Source organism: Lygodium microphyllum, chromosome 4, assembly GCF_053477565.2.
Source record: "Lygodium microphyllum isolate KBCC chromosome 4, Lygodium_microphyllum_v1.1.10, whole genome shotgun sequence".
NCBI classification, from domain to species: domain Eukaryota; kingdom Viridiplantae; phylum Streptophyta; class Polypodiopsida; order Schizaeales; family Lygodiaceae; genus Lygodium; species Lygodium microphyllum.
In genome coordinates this window covers 146047496-146053357 of record NC_141138.1, presented here as the reverse complement: position 1 = coordinate 146053357, position 5862 = coordinate 146047496, and the positions used below count along the sequence as shown (strand labels likewise).

At 52.5% G+C, this 5862-nt stretch overlaps 1 protein-coding gene across 8 annotated transcripts in view; it reads left to right on the top strand.

Annotated features, from left to right (window-relative positions):
• Positions 1-5862, top strand: part of LOC148037739 (uncharacterized) — a 132891-nt gene that overhangs the window by 44793 nt on the left and 82236 nt on the right. The gene's annotated exons all lie outside the window — the stretch shown is intronic.

The following is a 5862-nucleotide window of genomic DNA, read 5'->3' as shown; positions in this document are numbered from 1 at the left end:
GATCATAAGTATTAAGGGTCTCTCCATCTGCTCCCATCCCTCATAGGTGGCCTCCTCCTTAGGCAGTGGTTGATCCTGTGGGGCCCTCCACGTGTGGTAGAGATTGGACCCCCATATGGGAGCCCCGTACAGGAGGGTTGGTGTGACCAAGGTGTCAAAAAGCCAGAGCTTTGTCCGGGGTTCCTGGAACTGTATGCGGGCACATTGGTTCTCCATTAACCCGAGGGCTGTATAGCCTCGGGTTAGTCTATCTTCCGCGGCTTTTCTCAGGGTAAATCTCAGTCCAGAGAATGTAATCCCCAGATAGACGTATCTTTGGACCACGTCCACGGTTTCTCCGCCGTATGTGAAGGGGGGTACCGACCGTTGGAGCCATTGGGTTGGCGTGTTGAACACCATGACCTTGGTTTTCCCCAGGTTCACAGTTAGGTCTTTGTCTTGGCAAAAGGCCTGTAGTGCGTCCAGTTGGCGCTGTAGCCCTTTGGGTGTGCCGGAGATGAGGACTATGTCGTCCGCATATAGTAAGATAGGTATCAGTGTCCCTCCCAGGCTCGATCCCTCCTCGCCCAATCTATCTATGTACTCTGAGATCTCATCAATGTAGAGGCCAAATAGGGTGGGCGAGAGTGGGCATCCCTGCTTGACTCCGATGGTGCCGGTGATCTCCTTTGACAGCCCTCTCGGTGCCCAAACTCGGCCCGTTACTGATTCGTATAGTGCCAGTATCCCCCATCGTATTTCGGTTGGTACCTCTAGTTCCTGTAGTCTCTGCGTGAGCCTCGCTCGTGGGACTGTGTCAAAGGCCTTGGGGAAGTCCACGAAGCAGCAGTACACCCGTCTTCCATGTGCTCTGCTCTCCTCTATGATGGCTCTCAGTGTGAGGATATGGTCAAGGGTGCAGAACCCCCTCCTAAACCCTGCTTGTCCTGCTGCTCGGTGTTGGTGTTGCTCTGCCCACTTGCTCAGCTTGTGGTCCAGTATGGATCCATAGAGCTTGGCTAGTACATGGCCAACCATGACTGTTCGGTAGTTCGTGGGAACCATGGGGTCTCCGGCCTTCAGGATAGGTATTATGGAGTTGGCTGACCAACTGGTTGGGAAGCCTTTGCATAGGGCTCTGTTGAACATGTGTGCTAGGAGAGGTGTCAGTATGTCTCTAGCCTGGGTCAAATGCTCTGCTACCAAGCCTTCGTGGTCTTGGGCACGACCATTTTGGAGTCTATCAATGGCGTCCCGAACCTGCCCCGTGCTGAAGAATGTGGATGATCTGGGTCTGCTCCCTGGGGGCCGGGGTAGCTGGGGCTGCTTGGGTACTTGGTATAGTGAGGTTGCATATGCTTGCGAAGTGTCCGGGGAGGTGATGGGCGTCTGGGCTCGGGGTTCCTGAAACGCCTTCCATGCCTCTTTGCTGTCCTGTCCTAAGAATAGCTAGTAGAATTCGTGTTCCACTTTGGAGAGGTAGGCTTGTTTCTTCCGTTGCACTAGGCGACGGAAGATCAAGCGTGCCTGTTTATGCGTGTGTACTCCCGGTGCTTCGTCCTGTTGAAGACGGAGCCGGGTTTCCCTGCACTCTGCGTCGTACCAGCTATTCTGTGGGACATTCTTGTTCGGAGGGGTGGGGTGGGGGGAGGGGGATGTGTGGGGGAAGTATTCGGCAGTCGAGGTGTGTAGTGTGCCTGCCAACTGTGCTGTGACCTCCTCCAGGTGTGCGTGGGGGTTCATTTCTTGCAGGCTCCAATAGAGATGGTTGGAGTATGCGCTCGCAGTTAGCCTGGTAAAGTGGTACCTGGGGAATCTTGGGGGGTTGCTTGCTGGGGGGGTTAGATCATACCTGCAGGTTATGTCAAATTGCAGGTATGCATGGTCGGCAGCCACTGCGAGTGGGCGAGGTGATATTTTAAAGGATTGGACGTCGGGGATAAGTGATAGAGGGCCGAGGATATAGTCCACTGTGCTTGCTCCCAGTTTTTGTGTGGGTGCTCCATGTGCCCCCTGTCCGATGCAATTGGCCGCGTGCTTGTGTGGGAAGCATGTGAGGGCATCCGACCCAGGCCATCTGTCGAGACCGTTGAGGATGGCCAGTCCGTGTGCCCCCCCCTAACGCCGGTAGGTGTTCGCCATATTCGGTGCATTCAGCTGTGTCCTATGATGCCCGGTTGAGTCCTATCTCCTCCGGTGCGATCTCTTTGTACATGTGGTCTTCGCTCTCGAAGAAGGGGGTCTGCCTTTGTGCTCTGCGTGCGTCGAAGTCTCCAGCCAACATGACATCCCCCAAGCTGGAGTAGTGCATGATATCTTCGTACAATGGTAGGTATGGTGACTCGCCCTTCGGTGGTGCGTATGGGGAGTGTGCTGGTGGGAAATAGCACACCGCCATGTATATGTCTCGGGGGCGATCTGTGTGTATCCGGATCCACATGAACCGGGCTTCCTCATCTTTCCGCATGACTTGCACCATGGGCTGTAGCTCCTCCCTGTACAACACAGCTACCCCTCCGGACCCTCGGGTCCCTCCTTTTGTTCGGGCTCTAGGGCGGCATGCCGTCTCCCATCTATATCCCCTCACTTCTGGTAAGTAGGTGCCTGGGCTTTGGTGGGTTTCTGTGTAGAGGACGATGTCCTTGCCGGTGAAGGTCTCCTGGAATAATCCTGCATCTGTTTTCATAGCTCCGTTGCAGTTCCACACTGCAAAACTCAGGTGGGTCTTATAGGCCGCGCCTCGTCATTGGCGCTTATCTGTGATGATGACCCGACCATCTCTGTCAACTGCCCATTTTCCCGCTTTGCGAGCCTCCAGGATCTGTGGCATGCATTCTTTACGGTGTGCCACCTGTGCAGGTGTGAGGTCATCCTCCAGGTAGACTTTTTCCCCTTTTAGAGCTGTCCTTTTAGAGAGGAAGGCTCGTCTGGATTCTAAGCTGGCAAATTTGAGGATAGGAGGCGTTCCCTTGGTGAGGTCTTTCCCTACACGCCATGCATTCTCCACTATTTGAGGGTCCTCTACTACCAGCTTTTCACATATCTGCTTGGCATCTGCCAGGGGGCTATCCCCTTCCTTCCATCCGACCACCCGGATGTGGGGCGCTCTAAGCTTTCTCCTTTTCTCCTCCTCCAGTGCTGCATTCACAAACTCCTCCTTCTTTGTTGGTGACTTCTTGGCTACCTCAATCCATTTGGAGTTCTTGGCCACTTCGGCTTGTGCTTGTTTCACTATATTCGCCCACGTGTTGAGCTCCTTTGTTACTTGTGTCTTCAGCTCGTTGATCTCGGATTGCACCTTGGTGGGCGTTGTTTCGGTGATTTCTCCTTCCTCCTTCTTGAGTAGGTCCAGCTGGTTTCTATATTCATCGAGCTCGTGCCTCAGTTCTTCGATCACCCTGTTTCTCTCCTGGAGGGACGTTTCAATGTCCACCTTCCAGGAGGTGAAGTGTGATGTGATCTCAGCGTAGATTTCGTTCTTCCATTCTTGCACTTTCGTGCTTATTTCCTCCTTGATTTGGTGTGCAATTTCCGCGCACATTGCTGCCATGATTTCCTTGATGTTGCTGATGTCTTGGTCATGCGCCTTGCATACATCTCGGAGGGTCTCCATGCCTTTCCTTGTGTGGTAGTCTGTCACCTTGTCAATGCTGCTCCAAATCGCTGAGTATTTCTCATTCTTCTCCCCCCTTGTGCGGCTGCTTGGTGACGGGGATGTCTTGTTCGAGCCCATCCCTTCCTCACGGTTCCGGGGCTTGCTCAGGGGATGTGGGCATCCAGCCTCATTGTGGTTGCAGATGCGTGATGGGCGGTGGTGGGAGGTGGCGGAAAAGTCGGGTATGGGCAGGGCTAGTGGCGGTGGGGTGATATGGGTGCCGAGGCTGGGGCCTGAGGAAGGCCTGTAGCAGGGCGGGGGAGGGGGGGGCGGGCGGCTGCTGCGAGGAGAGGAGAGATGGCGACTGCTCCTGTCGAGGGAGCAGGGAGGGCGATGGCAGGGGCGGGCTGGCGTGCGTGGTCCGGCGACATGGACGGTATGGTCCGATCGTCGACTTGAACGAGGCGCGTGGTCACGTGGAGAGGGGGCGTCCGATTGTGCGACTCGGACGAGGGACCGGTGTCCGAGTTGGATGAGGGCGGAGACTCGGACGAGCGACGTCCGATTGTGGAGACTCGGACAATTTAGTCCACGTGGCAGTGTCCGAGTCGGACGAGAGGGCGTCCGATTTTCAGTGGACTCGGACGAGGAGTGTTGGGGGTTCGGAAGAGAGGTTTGGGGACTCGTACGGAGCGTGGCGTGATGTTGGGAGCAGGTGAGTAGAGCGATGGCGGGAGCGAGATGAGCCGTGGCGGGGGCAAGTCGGTGGCGGGAGGGCGTGAGCAAGTCGGTGGCGGGGGGTTTGGGGACTCGGAGCATGGCGTGATGTCGGAGAGGGAGGAGATGTGGCTGGTCTGATTTGCAGCCATTGGAGGACCTTCTGAGATAGCCAAGGGTAGGAGAAGACCAATCAACAGTAGATGATAGCACCTACAGGCTGTTGAGATAGGGCAGCAGCAGTACATGATTGATTTTCTTCAGTTCTTTGCATCTACAAGTTGTTGGCAGCAATAGTAAATGACAGATTTTCTTTATGCGAAGAAAGTCTGAATTTTCTCTCTCCTCAGCATTCTCTCATTTCCCAGCCTTTCTACAGCCTTGCTCCAAAGATTACAACATTGAGATCACTAGAGGCTGAGAAATTTCAGATTTCTTTGCTGTAAACCCTAATCTGCAAGCAGAAATTAGGGTTTAGCAGCAGCCTTGGGAAGCGTGCCAGAAATTGGAAGCTCCAAGACTTGTATTTAATAGGGCTCAAGCCGTTTTTAGTCAAATTCAAGTGGAGGGATCAACAAATCAATGAATTTGGGGCATTTTTTATCTCCATCAAAGCGGGTGAAGGCCAATTGACAGCCCGAATCAAGGAGCAAGTCAGATTGAAGACTTGTTGGTCATTTTGGACAGCAAGGGAAGTTGGAATACCGAAAAGGATTGGGAGAATCCCATTGTACATCAACTTCTTCTTCAATTAAGTTAAATAAATATTGAAAAGGGCACCAGTTTTGGGATCAACAGGGTGTTCAATGTCCAAGATTATATGGTAAAGTGTGCATTTTAGTTTTGTGAATTTTTTAATTGCTGTATATAGTGCTTAATCAAGTTATTTACTACCCTATCCGAGAAGGAAGGCTGGTTTCATGGTTCCCTTGCCGGGACGCCACTCAATCCCTTGATGTGGTGGGCATGAGAGACCTGATTACAAGTCAAAGCTTTGTGCTAGTGCTGATTTTTACTCTCAGTTGAGAAATTACAGCAATATGTCTTCATACAGTGAGTTGGACTCAAGGAGTGATGATGCCTCTTAGACCGTGGAGAGCAAGCTAAAAATGTTGCTATTGGGCAAGATGCACGGCCTTCAAGGCATAAGGAGGCTGATGACTAGCAAAGTGAAGATTGAGTTTTCTCCATCTCATTTAGTGTCCCTGTGACGAGCGACTTCACGAACCCTGCGTTTATTATTCTATCATGCGACACTGTGCCCCATGCAGTGTCTCTCTTCCCTGTGATGTGGTCCCACAGTAAGCTGCCCACATTCTTGAAAATATATATGGGATCCAACAAGTGGTTGATTTGCAAGTGGGTCCAATACGACAACTCTTAGAAAATCGAGAACCGTTGCATTCCATTTGGATGCGACTCCGTGTAGACAATTTTCAACTCGTATCAACTTTGGGCGTTCATTCGTGCTGGAGGTCATCCAAGAAAACCTTCTCTTAATTCATGACTCTCCGGTAAGAAAGCGGCGTATCCTTGATATACCATCTTTTTCATGATTTGTGACCTTCGGG